The sequence below is a fragment of the Gopherus evgoodei genome, chromosome 9, assembly GCF_007399415.2.
Source record: "Gopherus evgoodei ecotype Sinaloan lineage chromosome 9, rGopEvg1_v1.p, whole genome shotgun sequence".
Classification (NCBI taxonomy): Eukaryota; Metazoa; Chordata; order Testudines; family Testudinidae; genus Gopherus; species Gopherus evgoodei.
In genome coordinates, this window is record NC_044330.1 from 25,343,394 (window position 1) to 25,358,176 (window position 14,783).

Below are 14,783 nucleotides of genomic sequence, written 5' to 3' on the forward strand. Positions count from 1 at the left end.
AACCTATATAGTACCATGGAGAAATGACACAGCAGGAAGATTGTTGCCTCTCTCCTCCTTTATATGCCACTCATATAACAGTTCAAGGGACTCAGTGCTTGTCCATCTCAACATATTTCAATTTAGGACTTAATATGGGGAGATGCACTATACAGGTGCAGCCTTAATGAATATCATAGGTTTCTATCAGGTCTGTGTCAGCTCCCAGGTTTTCTGGATGTTTTTCCCCCTCTTAGATTCCATCTATTAGTCTTTGGATTCTGCTTGCACCATTGTGCTGTTGTACAGCTGGGCTACAGGAGATAACACATTTAAACAGCACCTTCCTGAAGAATACCAAAAGTCCATGCAGAACCTCAGTGTGCAAGGTTTCATCCAAAAGACTCACACTGTAAAACTGCATTGCACTCGGTTTTACTGCCTCAGGAGGATGAGGGGCTCAGTCACCTCTGCCAGGATAGGAACCTATGGTTCCCAGAAGTCGATGCATATCAGACTTCATGTGTAAATCACTAAGTCATCTTCTTTCTTATTAATGGACGTGATGGGGGGCAGGGGGAGGACTGCAGTAATGAGTGAGTTTCGGAAGGCTCCAAGGAGCATCTAAAACCTTTTCTAAAATGTTTTCCTAAAATCAACACAGCACCACTTACCAAACCTCTTGGTTCATTTTTTGGATTGTTACTTCAGCAGATTTCCTTAAACAGTACAAAAAAATCTGGTGATCCAGAAATAGCCAACCACTTCCTAGAGAGCCTGAATGCAGCTCAAAGAGCATGCTGAGGAAAAGGAATCTTAGAAATGGACATCAAGATCTAGCAGGAAAACAGGGACACTTATCAGGCAGCACAAAATCCACCAGTTACAGAAGGGCTCTGCAACCAGCATTGCCACACACCTGACCCACCTTGCTAAAGCAGACAAAGATAATGTTTTTGAAAATACATACAAAAAAGAGTGGCATCAATGCTACCATCTCCGCAGCTCACCCAGAATGAAAACTTCCAACCATTCTCTAGGGAAGAAATAGAAGAGGCACTGAAATCAATGGAAACACAGAAAGCCTGTGGCATTGACAATGTAATATCAGAACTACATCACCATCTTTGGAAGAAAAGCCACCATTGCCATCTCCCATGTCATGCAGGAGAACAGGATACCCAAGATAGAGTGGAAAGCTGGTTCTATTGTGTGGGTCTGTTTTTTAGTTTTTCTTTGTCCTCCCAAGGTGGAAACTGGTGATTTTTGCAGCTCAAGAGAGAGAGGTGCTGTTAGATAAATCAGGACTATTTAAATCTGCACAGATCTCAGAGGCAGGCACAAATCCATATACAGATAAATGGCACCATCAGCTCCTTATCCGGCAATAGTTTGTTTTTTGTCCACGTTTGGGGGTAAATATTTAGTCAGCATTGTGACAATGTAGCCATATGATTCCCACAAATACTGGGAGCCTGCAGCAGGAAGGAGAGCACTCCTAGGGGCAAGGAACCTCTAAATAACCTTAATGGGAGCGAGTGTAGTATACAGACTAATGTGCTAAATATGTGCACTGCAGGCTGTACTGGTGGAATGTTGGAACTGCGCTAGCATTCGATCAGAGCCTACAAGTCCTCCTCCTACTGCTCTGTATTGAACATCAACAGCATACTTGGCCCTGTACAAACATAGGGGACAAATACAATCCCTGACGTGAGTAACTCGCAGTCTATGACTACACTCCTGATCCAAGGCTGAGAGTGAATGGGCTTTGTTCCAAAGGTCTTTCTGAAGTGCAGCAAGTCGAGGGAATGAATCCTCAATCCCAGACAGGGCCGGTGCAACCCATTAGGCAACCTAGGTGGTCGCCTAGGGCACTAACATTTGGGGGGCGGCGGCTGCCCCGGTCGTTGGCGGTATTTCGGGGGCAGGACTGTCTGCTGCCTAGGGTGCCAAAAAAGCTGGTGGCGCTCCTGATCCCAGACTGTGTTTCAGAGCCTGTAAGCCATGTATTTGAGGAACTAGCTGACAAGGCTTGTTTCAGCAGAGAGCAGCCACGGGGGCCTGCTTTTTGGTGTGCAGGGATGGGAGTTTCTCTGAAAGAGTTGTTGTTCTTCTGACTCACTAGGATACCAGAACTGCAGTATTTCCACTGTGTTTGATCCTTATGGCTGGCTGCACTGATGGCATCACCTAATGCTTTTTTCTAACCCTATTAAACCTATCCTTTATTTGGTATTTCATTATCTGACTTACACAATAAATTTCATGTTTGTATATGTGGTGCACAGTAATAATTTTCTCTCCTAGGGATCTTATGTACTGCATAGTAATTCATGTACTGAATTCACTCAACTGCACTTCACCAAAGTCTTTAACTAAGGCCACGTCAACACTATAAACTCACATCAGTGTAACTACATCGCTCAGGGGGTTTGAAGATCCACACCCCTAAGCGACAGAGTTACATTGGCCTAAGCGCTATGTCCACAGGAGGGCTTCTCACAACGACACAACTGCTGCCTCTAGTGGGGGGGTGAATTAACTACACTAACCAGATAAGTGCTCTTGTAGGCATAGTAGCTTCTTCACTAAAGTGCTGCAGCTGTGCCACTGCCACTTTTTAAGTGTAGATCTGGGTTTATTCAGGATTAAGAACATAGATATAGATTAACTAGAATACTTTAGCATGGAATGATTTCATCAATCAACAGGTGATCTTTAGCCTTAAGAAAACAACAAACTATAACTAAGAGGGTCTATTAAAAGTCACTGAATCCTCAGGTCTCAAGGAGACAGATGTGCTCTATTTCTTTCTTTGGAAGAAAAGGGAAATGCAACAAGCAAGATGAGCCAAGTCACTGATGAGCTAATTTGTCCTTGGTAACTAATTAGTCTCTAATACTGTCCCCTTCCCATCAGCCACAGAAATATCTTTCTTAAAATCAAAGGTTCATTACAGGGCTGCTTGACACAGTACCACTTAATTACATTCATCCAGTAGTAGCAGGGCCGGCTTTAGGCCTATTCCACCAATTCCCCCGAATCGGGCCCTGTGCCTAAGAGGGCCCCATGCCCAGTGAGAATCCCTTCCCTGGCTAGAGGCTCCTTTTTAATTTTTACTCACCCGGCAGCACTCCAGGTCTTTGGCAGCACTTCGACAGTGGGTACTTCGCTCGCTCCGGGTCTTTGGAGGCGGGTCCTTCAGTGCCGCCGAAGACCTGGAGTGAGTGAAGGACCCGCTGCCGAAGACTAGGAGCGCCAGTTGGTGTTTTTTTTGTTTGTTTGTTTGTTTAAGTCATCCCTGCCGGGGCCCCGTCGAAACCGTTCGAATTGGGCCCCGCACTTCCTAAAGCCGGCCCTGAGTAATAGGTACAAGTCCACAGAGAGTCTACTGTAGTGCAGTGGAATAAAGTTACCTCAAAAGTACTATGACAAATGCTACATTCAAACATTAGCCACAGTTACTTACAAGAGGCATTGTCTCATTACAGCTTTTCCAGTGTATTCTAGTGGTTTGAGCAAGGGACAAGGAGACACCACTCCTAGGTTCTAATCCAGGCTCTGCCACTGACCTCTTGTGTGACCATGGACAAGTTAATTAGCCAGTCTATCTCAGGTCCTTCATGTGTAAAGTCGGGTAACACCACTTACCTCATTCACAGAAGTATTGTGAAATGTAACTAATTTTTAAAGGACTCTAAAGGTGCATATAAGTAAAGTATTATTAAATTAAAGTGGCTACTCATCCTGCACCTGCAGCCCTTTACAAAAAGCTGCCATTCTTTATATACATAACTATAATAGAGATGAAACTCTACTCAAGTGATAGGATGAAGGATCACATGAAATTGGGCAGAGAAATGTTATGTGGGTCCATGAGTGCACAATGACAGGTCCAGCTTCAAGATTTTGGTGGTCCCAAAAAAACAGACACTTTCATCCAAATTTAATTGACCAATGTCTACCCTGTTCAAGCATAATCTTAGTCTTAGCCACCTAGATAAGAAATACATGCAATATTACAGAGTTGGAATCTGGCCAGGAGAGGAAGGCAAACACTCCTCTCTCTGGGAGGAAAAAAAAAAGGATCTTAAATAATCAAGTGGTCAAGGCATTGTGTTAATAACTCTGTGTTATTAATTGCTTATAAGCTGCTGCTCCTGCCTCTTAATTCATGTAGCTACTTGACAGTAACATTCTAAGGGATGTGTTTTTAATTTTCAAAATTTTTTGAATAAAAATTCAACCTACTTCTAAATTATTAACGTTTAACATCACTTAATATTTTCATTGTGATAAATTACTTGCATGACACGTGTGTATGTAGTATATATGGCTGCATTTTTCCTGCAGCACAGAAGAGTACATTCTTCTACAATAAAAATATTATTATTGTTAATACAATGTCAAAGGCATTAGAAATAATCACACCCAAGGTATCTGAAGTTGTTTTACTGCTACCTCTTTTAAAATGACAATGAATATGCAGTTTTCATGTAAACATTTACACAATACAGCTTTGTACTGTGTGAGTGCGCTTATCCAAGACCTCTCTAGAAAGGACAAAACACAAGTAAAAAAGAGATTTAGTTTTATGCATTTTTCAGTGTATTTCTACTGTTGTAACATGTAGTCCATAGGGTATAGGACCATTTGAATTATTTAGATAGGAAAAACTTACTTCTGGTCCACAAACCTATGCCACCTTCCTCCAAATTTACTACTGATTTGGGTGTATAGTAGGTAAAGACACAGTAAATCCAGTCCAAAGTACATAGTGGTGTTAAAAAAATGACATTGTTCCTAAAACAATGTTTTTAATGAGCACTAACTAAAAAGACCAAAAATGGGATTTTTCAAAAGCACCTAATTGTTTGTCCCCTAGACCCAGTTGTTGAAAAGTATATAGACACCTAACTCCTATTCATTTTAATGAGAGTTAGGCACCTAGGTACCTTTGAGGAGACTACTGATTTTCAGTGGGAGTTGGGCACCTAACTTAGGCGCCTTTGCAAATCCCACCCACCGTGATTAAAATCTTCTTCCTGAAGTTGACTGATTCTACAGTGCAAGAATATATGGAGGCATCAAATCTTAAACTCAGTCCTACTCTGAGTCCACTCAGTGGCAAAGCTCCTGTTGACTTCAATGAACGCAACTACAGCTCTTTGGGATGAGAGCTACCTCACAAAGTCAGTATGAAGTGCTCAAGGGCCCCAGAGCAGCCCTCTTGCACTTAGTTTCCTCCAAGTAAGGTGAAGGAGGTGGGCAGCCCCAGGCAACAGCCACCTAATGCACAGAATACACAGTCAAATTTACATGGGCTGAAAGAAATAAGGGCTTACAAACTCAAATAGCTTTTCATAAAGTACTGTTCAAAGAATGGCCACCTATAAATGTATTTTATAAACAACTTTTTAAGCAGCTTACTTCCTAAAGCTTTAATTATAATTAATTCCTTCACTAGCTTTATTCAATAATTAAATATGTGAAAATTACTGAGCCAATAGCTTTAGCTATTTTTACAAAATTATGGAATTTACCATGTAGAGTCTTCCTGATGATTATGTACCATTGTACCATAGCATAAAAATATCACAATGGTTTAAATCTTTATGTTTCAAGTATTTTGCAAATAATTATAAAGTTGTCCGTTTTTGACTTGAGCAGCTAGTCAAAGTTCAGGGTCTCGGGAAAGTTCCATTAGAAATAGAAATGTATGAAGTCTAGTATTTTCTTTGATGCCATCTTGTTTATTTACAAGAAATATACAAAGTCCCACTTCACCGAACGCACAAGGAACCAAAAACAAAACAGCAGTTTCTTAGCTTAGGACCCTAAGCCTCTTTAGCCAACACCAAACCCAAAAGCGCTCTCTCCAGCTTTTCTCCAAGGTCTGGGAGGCTAGAAAATACTGGTGCTCAGCAGCAAAATCCCTCCACCCAAGCAAACTCCAGGGTGGGTTCACAATCTATTTTTGTTTTAGGTGCGGGGCTTCTGATTAACTCATCCCAGCAGTTATGTTAATTGAATGGTGCGTTCACACCCAATCTCAAAGAGGTTCCTGATCCAAGTAGTCACCAGTACCTCTTAGCATAACAGTAGCATCCCAAACTTCAGTCATATCACTACTGAGTAATAGTTCATTGTAAAGACACACGATAGAGACTTTCAATAAAACGTATCAATTACAGCACAGGGGAGTTATTATTTAGGATAATATGGGAGGGCATGAACTCCATGCTGTGAATATATAATTTGAGAGGCTGCTCCTGAATTAAAAAATAAAAGAACCTCAGACTACTTGACCTAATAACTCACACAGTAGCACGTCATAACTTAACATTATAACAGTATCATCTAACTGACCTAAAGAAAATAATATAAGAACAAGGATAGGGTAGGCCACAAGCAGGAAGCCAAAGCAGAGGCAGGACAATATCTTCTATCCAATCTGCATAGTAGATGTTACACTTAACCTGTGTGCCATTGTGGGGTCTGAACACCAGTGCTTTCTAGCCTCCCAGACTGAGCCAGATTTCAAACCTGACAAAAAGTCTCCTTCCAACATATACTTTAAGATAGATGATTAGTGATGGGTAAGCTTAGCACTGGGAGAGAGAAGCCTTTATACAAATAATACCACCTAGTTCTTACGTAGTGCTTTTATCCACAGATCTAGTTAATTTGATGGGCCCTGCAAGTCTTACTCAGGTAAAATTGCTCAGTGTAACAACTGCAGGGTCAAGGCCATAATTAGAAGAGTGAATTCAAACATATGTACATAGCATTCCAGCCACTACTACAGTGCATAATTCAGAACAAGCCAAGGGACATTAGTTATTCATTAGTATTAACAGACTTAAAAAAAAAAAAGACAAAACCATTTTTCATATCCAGTATTTTCTGGTGCTTTTTGTAAGCACTTACTATAGGGTTTTAGCCTCTTTGGCATTCTCCAGTTTCATCTAATAGCTCCAAACATCCTCCAGGTTCTAAAAATATAAGTATGTCTAGTTTGTTCTTATCTTAGATGATCAGGATATTGGAATGCTGAGATACTGCTAAGGTTATGGAGTCCTTTTTCTCTCTCCAGTTAAAACATCTTTTCATTACCAGCCTGTGAGTGTATTTTCCATAAACAAACTCCCATCTGACTTAACTTTTAGCTCATCCATAAATCTTATAGTAGCAAGAACAACATTTCTTCATGTAACTATTTTACTCGTTATCACCACAGGCTTCAGGGTTGGTGGGGAAGTACCCTTTTTAGCAGAAATCCTTTTGGCAAAATGTAATCAAAAGGTCACTCTGGGAATATATTGTGGCATTAGGATTTCAGCACAACTGTCAGTTTTACATTTACAATTAAAGGACAATAATTTGTTTACTATTACTTTTTATATTCATTCTGGTAACACCCAGACACATTCTGTTGGTTGGGTTTGTTTTTAAAGTGGTGGTATTTTTTGGAAAGGGATTGTTTTGTTTTTAGTCAACTAAAATTAGAAATGTCAACTCTGGACTCATTAATTATTATGAGCTCTTGCATCTTACCAGCATATATGGGAGCAGTTAAATCTTTAACAGACACATCCTTTCCCCAAAGTTTTCATTAGTCATTGGAATTAAACAGATTAACAAAAAAACAAATGAGACCACAAGCTTCCATTCTCCAGACATTATAGTTACAATAGTTCTCTGGTCTTGAAAATAATTTTCCAGGATGGGCAAGACCGAGTTAGAGGTTTGTGGGGTCCTGGGCCAGAGCAAGTGGGGGGCCTCCACATCCCTTCCACTTTCAGTGCCCCAGCCCCCTCCCAGCGCACCTGTTGGGCAGTTGGGTCGAAGTGTGGGGGCTTCCCCCGCCTGCCCAGCACTCCTGGCAGGGAGCAGGGTCAGGGCACAGGGGCTTCCCCTGCCCCCCGGCAGGAGTACTGGGTAGATGGAGTGGGGCAAGCCCCCATGCCCCAACCCCGCTTCCCAGCAGGAGCACTGGGTAGGCAGGCGGAGCAGGTCACTGGGGTGCCCCTTTTTCTGGAGGTCCCCCATTGGCAGGGGCCTCTAGGTATGGTTCCCATTCGCCCAGTAGCTAATCTGCCACTGAGCCTGTATTAATGTAAAAAATAAAGAAACAGAAACCTCTCAAGCCTGTTTCATACATTTTTAAGATTTATAAAAGAGTAAAAGCCCTTTCTGTTTTCTTTGCAGGTACCAATCGAAGGTACAGCATAACCAGAAACTGAGTTTTCCAGATCACAAGATTTTGGATTAATTGCCTCAATTTTCTGGGGTGTTACTCTTCAAATTTTTTTCATAAGGAAAAATCACTTCCTGCAGAATGCCGAACCTTTCGTGCAGAACCTGGAGACTCCTGGTAAAGGCTGAAGTCTGATAATGAAAGGTTCTGGGGCTGCCAATGGAGCAGAACTTGGCTGGCTGCCTTTTGACTGTGAAATGAGACTTGAAGAACTTCTCCTTTAGGGCATGTTGTTCTGTGTGGAAAGTATACTGAGCAACAAAAAAGTCCTTCAAGTGTCCATAACAGAAACTTGTTGTTTACCTTCCAACAGCAGGTATCCTGATTCAGGTTGCTTCCAGCTATGTTGAAGCTGGCTGTGGCTCTTTTGGGAAGCTCATGTAGCAACTCAAATTATCACTGCCCTTTCTCCCTATGCATGTCATATTTGGAGCTGCAACTCTGGTCTTAACTGGGTCCACTGTATCCAGCTATTGCATGGTCTATAAACCTATACTGGGGGCCTTGGAAGTGTCTTGTCTTTAACTAAGATTGTAAGCTCTTCGGAGCAGGAGTTGGCTTTTACTACCTATCTGTACAGAGCCTAGCACAATGGGTTCTTTGCCCTCACTGGGCCTCTAGGTCAGGAATGGGCAAACTTATTGGGCCGAGGACCACATCTGATTAGGGAAATTGTATGCAGGGCCAAGGCAGGGAGTTGGGGTGCAGGAGGGGTGCGGTCTGCAGGAGGGGGCTCAGGGCAAGGGGTTAGGGTTCAGGAGAGGTGCAGGCTGTGGCAGGGAACTCAGGGCAGGGGGTTTGGGTACAGGAGGGGTGTGGACTGTGGGAGGTAGCTCAGGGCAGGGAGTTGGGGTACAGGAGGGGTGCAAACTGTGGGAGGGGGCTCAGGGCAGGGAGTTGGGGTGCACAGGGGTGTGGGGTATAGAAGGAAGCTCAGGGCAGGGGGTTGGAGTGCAGGAGGGGTGTGAGGTGCAGGCAGGGAGTTGGGGGGCAAGGTGCAGGATGAGTTTGGGCTCCAGCCTGGCACCGCTTACCTAAAGCGGCTCCGGGTGACAGCGGTGCGCACCGGGGCCAGGGCAGGCTCCCTTCACTCCTGCCCTGTCCCCAGCCCCGTGCAGCTCCAGGAAGCGCTACCCTTGCCGTGCCTCCGGGTACCTCCCCCGAAGCTCCCATTGGCTGCGGTTCCCCATTCCCACCCAATGGAAGCTGTGGAGGGCGATGCCTGGAGGCAAGGGCAACGCACAGAGCTCTCCACCCCCCCTCACCCAGGAGCCACAGGGAAGTGGTGCCGGTCACTTCTGAGAGTGGCATGGAGACTGTGGCACCACAGGGGGGCAATCCCATGGGCCGGATCCAAAGCCCTAAGGGGCCAGATCTGGCCCACAGGCCGTAGTTTGCCCACCCCGCTCTAGGTGCTACTGTAGTACAAGGTATATTGTGAGCTGTTGCTAATACCTGGGCAGAACTGAATGCCAAGGCTGTAATGTAGTTTCAGCCTTAATTTTGAATTTCCTGGCTTAAATCATTTTATTTTGCATCTGAAGGAATTTTATGAACCCTAAGAATGATAAGTTTGGGGATTCTCCCTTTACTATCTGTAAGTAAAGCTTTTAAAAGCAGTACAAACAAAATTAGAAAGGAAATTATTTGTGCAAACCCCAGAAAAATTGTTCAGATTAGTAAGATATTCATGAGAGGTAATTCCATTACAGTACTAATTCCCTTGTCTGCCTTACATGTTAAGACAATTACAGAATCAGAAATAATATTGAAATCCTCTCCTCATGAATTAGTTTTAATATACTTTAAAGTATTGCACAGCACATAATGCACTTAGAAGGAAGTGGCTATCCTCATGACAAGAGTACTGTGTCTGAAGTCTTCTTCTGCAGTGAGACGTGATTCAGGGAGAAATTAAATTAAGAGTAATTTCCAGTTGCAAATCCTAAAAGACTCTTGAACCAATTGTTAGCTAAAAAGCCACAAAAATAGTTTAGACACGAGGCGGCACACTATAATCCCACTTTGTCTCTTTTACACGTAGGTTTCTTTGCATCTATGCTTTCAGGTCACTAATCCTTCTTGTCCCTCTAAATAAAATGCGAACAAACAAAACCAAAAAACCTTCAATTATTTAAGCAAACCTAGGCGTCTAAACAATTCAGCAAACAGAGAACTCTAAAAATTTTAAATGGTTTGTGATATATGAACACTAACATTGTCATGCCAAGAACATAGATGAATTAATGAATTATTATTGTATTCTAGATGTTGAATAACTTTATTTAACAAGTTATTCAACATCTAGAATTAAATAATAATTCATTAATTCATCTATAATCATTCAAATTATCAGCTGTCAATTTCCCTTTAATTTCTTAATTCTTCTAAGCAGAGCCGGCTCCAGGCACCAGCAGAGCAAGCTGGTGCTTGGGGCAGCAGATTCCAAGGGGCGGCTTCCCTCCAATTCTTTTGTTTTGTTTTGTTTTTGTTGCTTCGCTGCTTCCGGCCGCCCCTGCAGGTTTTTTTCTTTTTGGTTCGCTCCAACCAAAGCAGCAGGGGCAGCAGCTCAGAGGAGGGGAGCGCCCTGCTGGGAGCAGTGCCAGGTTTGTAGCAAGCCCGACAGGGCAGCCTGGGTCCTTCCCTGCCCGCTGACAGGAGTGGTGGGGCAAGTGTCCCGCCAAAGGAAGCCCTGGCCGCCACCCTTCTCTCTGTCCTGGGAGTCCCCTTGCACCCGCACTCTGTCCCCCCCCAGTTGCTCCAGCCGGCTGCAGGTTTGTTTGTCCCCTCCCGCTGCTCCGGCCGGCTGCAGGTTTGTTTATCCCTTCCCCCCGCCCGTCCTACTCTGACCCGCCCGCAGGTTTGTTTGTCCCCTACCCCTCACTCCTCCGGCGGGCCCACAGGTTTGTTTGTCCCCCCCTGCTCTGGCCGGCCACAGGTTTGTTTGTTTGTTTCCTGCCCCCCAGCTGCTCCAGCCAGCCCACAGGTATTTTTTTGCTTGGGGCGGCAAAAGAGCCAGAGCCGGCCCTGCTTCTAAGAGAAAAATTTTGGCATTATCACACTTTTTAAAAATAAATTTCTTTCCTCCAGGTACAATACACTAGTTTGCAGGAGATAATGTGAAAGCTCTTATTCCAAGAGAAATAAAATCAAATTTTTAATTCAATCGATTTTTACATTGCAATTGTGTTGCTTCAGGGAATATGCAAATTCCTCTCCCAGATCTATCGAAGTACCTGTACACTTCTAAACTCACTACATAGCATCACTTTCCCCAAATATGCACAAAAATAGTAAGTAAATTCCACAAATTTTTGAAGAGCCAAGCAAAGTAACCAGAACAACCTTTAATCATTTTTTTGGAATACCGTTTAAAAATCTGGATGGAATGGCCGAGCACAAATTCCAAAGGTATCTCAAGAATCAGTTTCAGAATTATCAGGTTTACCTGGAACACAAACAATGCAAGATTTTAAATTGTTCTACATTATTTGTTGTTTTGATGGAGCAACAGGTTGAGCCAGAGTCTTATTTACATTAAGGACCATTGATACTGCTCTGGCATTGTAAAGAAGGCTAACAGTATAATTATGCTTACTTTAAGGCCTCTTATTACCATCAGTGATGTAAAAGGACCTTAATCTGAATGGGAATCTGTTCCTCTGTCTTTTATAATGATATAAGTAAGGATTTTAAAGTCTTTTATTTTTTATGTGCAGTTCAGACATTTTATTATCTAGGTTGCTGCTGCATTGTTCCAGAGAACCAGCCTTATTTTACAGGTCACGGAGTTTTAAATTTCAAGTCTAATTTAGACCCTGATCCTGAAAAAAAATCTATGCAGGTGGATTCCTGTGTCCATATGAAGTACAACTGACTTCAGTGAATCTGCATGTCTGGATCAACTTTCATGATCAGGGGCCTTTGTTTCTACACAAATCAAACCAAGGACTTGACTGGCCAAAAGAGCAGTCCTGTTATAGATATATTATGTAAATAGCAGTTTGACAAGGGGGTGATAATTTTTCCAGCAACTCTCATAACATCAAAAGCAGTTGCAAGTAAGAGTTGGGAAGAATCAGAGAATACCCTTTTATACCCTCCCCTTTTTGGAACCAGAGAAATAGCTGGAAGTGAGTATTTATCAATTGTTATTCTTTCTGTATTTATTAGAGGCCATGGCTGCATTGTGCTAGGTGCTGTACCAACATAATAAAAATACATCCCTGCCTTGAAGAACTTACAATCTAATAAAACCAAAGACAACAGGTGGATACAGACAGGCAGACAGACAGGCAGGGAGCACAAGGAAACAAGTACAGCTTTTCATGAATTTCCTTGAAAGGTAAGGAGGGGGGAGGGATGGGAGAGGCTAGCATAGGGGGAGGGATAGCTCAGTGGTTTGAGCATTGGCCTACTAAACCCACATTATGAGTTCAATCCTTGAGGGGGCCACTTAGGGATCTGAAGCAAAATCAGTACTTGGTCCTGCTAGTGAAGGCAGGGGGCTGGACTCCATGACCTTTTGGGGCCCCTTCCAGCTCTATGAGATAGGTATATTTCTTAAACAAATGCAGCTATAAAGAAGGATTATAGTATGAGAGACAGAGGGCATGTCTACACTTACCTCCAGAGCAACTGATCCAGACGGGGGGTCAATTTATTTTGTCTAGTGAAGACACGATAAATCGACCATCAACCACTCTCCCATCAGCTCTGGTACTCTACCAGAGCAAGGAGCATAGATGGAATGAACAGGGGAGCATCAGCAGTTAAGACACCATGGTGAGTAGCTCTAAATACATTGATTTCAGCTACACTATTTTCATAGTTGAAATTGTGTAACTTAGACTGAGTTAGCTGGCCTCCCTGCCCAGTGTAGACCAGGCTTGAGAGCCCTCCATAAGCACAACAACAAAAGAGATAAGAGCTGAAGTATTTGATGAACAAATGTATTTGCTCATTTTTATTTTTAATTAGCCCAGGTTGGGGTGTGTCACCATAAAAAGTAAACATCTCCCCAGCATCCTGAACCAAAACCAGACCAAAGAGAGCTACCTCACAAAGTCAGTAGGAAGTGCTCAAGGGCCCCAGAGCAGCCCTCTTGCATTTAGTTTCCTCCAAGAAAGGTGAAGGAGGTGGGCAGCCCCAGGCAACAACAGCCTAATGCACAGAATACACAGTCAAATTTACATGGACTGAATAAGGGCTTACAAACTCAAATAGCTTTTCATAAAGTACTGTTCAGACTAGACAGTCAATATAATAAGGTACCCAAAGTTTGATAACAAAAGTACCTCTAGAGGATTAGAGAGCTATTGTAAATTATTTTCATTGAGTAAATCAATTTGTCAAGGCTTTCCTCATTCAAAACCCTACTATAAATCCACTTCTGCAGCACTGCCCACAAACCAGTGTGCGGAAATTAAAACCCCAAACATTAGACTCTCAATATTGTTTCTCTCTCTCTCTCTCTCTCTATATATATATAAACACACACACTGAGGCCAGGTATGTTGCTGTGGGGTGTGAAAAATCTCCCCCCCCCACCCTGAGTGATATAATTAAGCTGACCTAATACATAGTGTAGACAAGCCCTTAGGAACCACAATCTCACGTCCCTACCCCATGACCCTCCTCATACTTCTTTATGAAGTATGTTAGTGCTTCCCTTGTCTGTCTTTTAGATAGAGATCCCTACCTCAAAGATCAAGTTTCTTTTATAGTACCTCCCAGTAAATATATTCTTACCCCTTTTGATGTAAGCAGCTAGCCAAAATTCAGGATTTGCAGGCTTTTCTTCCAGTTGGGAGGAGAAATTGGTGAGTCGGATGTTTTCTTTGGCATATTCTTGTTTATTTACAAAGAACATACAAAATCCTGTTTCACTGAACACAGAAGGAACCAAACAACAGGAGATGGTGCTGTGAATAAGGAAACTAACTCTGTCAGCAGCCCCCAGGAGTTTGCTCTCTAGGCTTTTTCTCCGGATTGTACCACCAACTTCTTGTTCAGTCCCTTTCTGCTCCTTCTCAGTCTCTCCTTCCTGCTTCTCACACACACACTCTTATGCCAGACCATACCCTGCAAAAGCCCTCTGCCAATATGGCTCAAATTCCTGGATGGGCTCTCATACCCCTTTTATCTTAGGTGGAGGCTGTTTAGCTGTCTCTTTCACCTATCTTCAATGACAGGTGGAGGTCACACCCACCATTTAAAGCAAGGTTTAGCCCAACCCACAATACAAAATATCACTGACTGGCATTTTGTGTTGGTTTGTTTTAAAACAAAGCTTGAAATTTTGAAGAATTCACACAGTTGTTTTAAGAAGAAAAAAAATAAAACAAAACCAAAAAAATCTCCATTTTACAAGTCACTCCAACTATGGTCCTTGAATGTCAAATTTAATAATTTTGTTATTCTTTATCCATAAGTATTTCCACCATCAAAGAATAAGGGAAAGGGTTAGTTTGCAGAGAATGCTGCTGTTTTTTCATGTAGCACTGCAGCAATAAAATTAACAATTTAGGAACGTAGGCAT

At 42.7% G+C, this 14,783-nt stretch overlaps 1 protein-coding gene across 1 annotated transcript in view; it reads right to left on the reverse strand.

The window, feature by feature from the left end:
* The window catches only part of KCNAB1 (potassium voltage-gated channel subfamily A member regulatory beta subunit 1), a 287,423-nt gene extending 277,038 nt beyond the window's left edge, over nt 1-10,385 (reverse strand). Inside the window, exon 1 of the mRNA XM_030575965.1 lies at nt 9,277-10,385. The gene's annotated coding sequence lies outside the window, so the exon portion shown is untranslated. The remainder of the gene's footprint in view (nt 1-9,276) is intronic.
* Nucleotides 10,386-14,783: the final 4,398 nt, after the last annotated feature.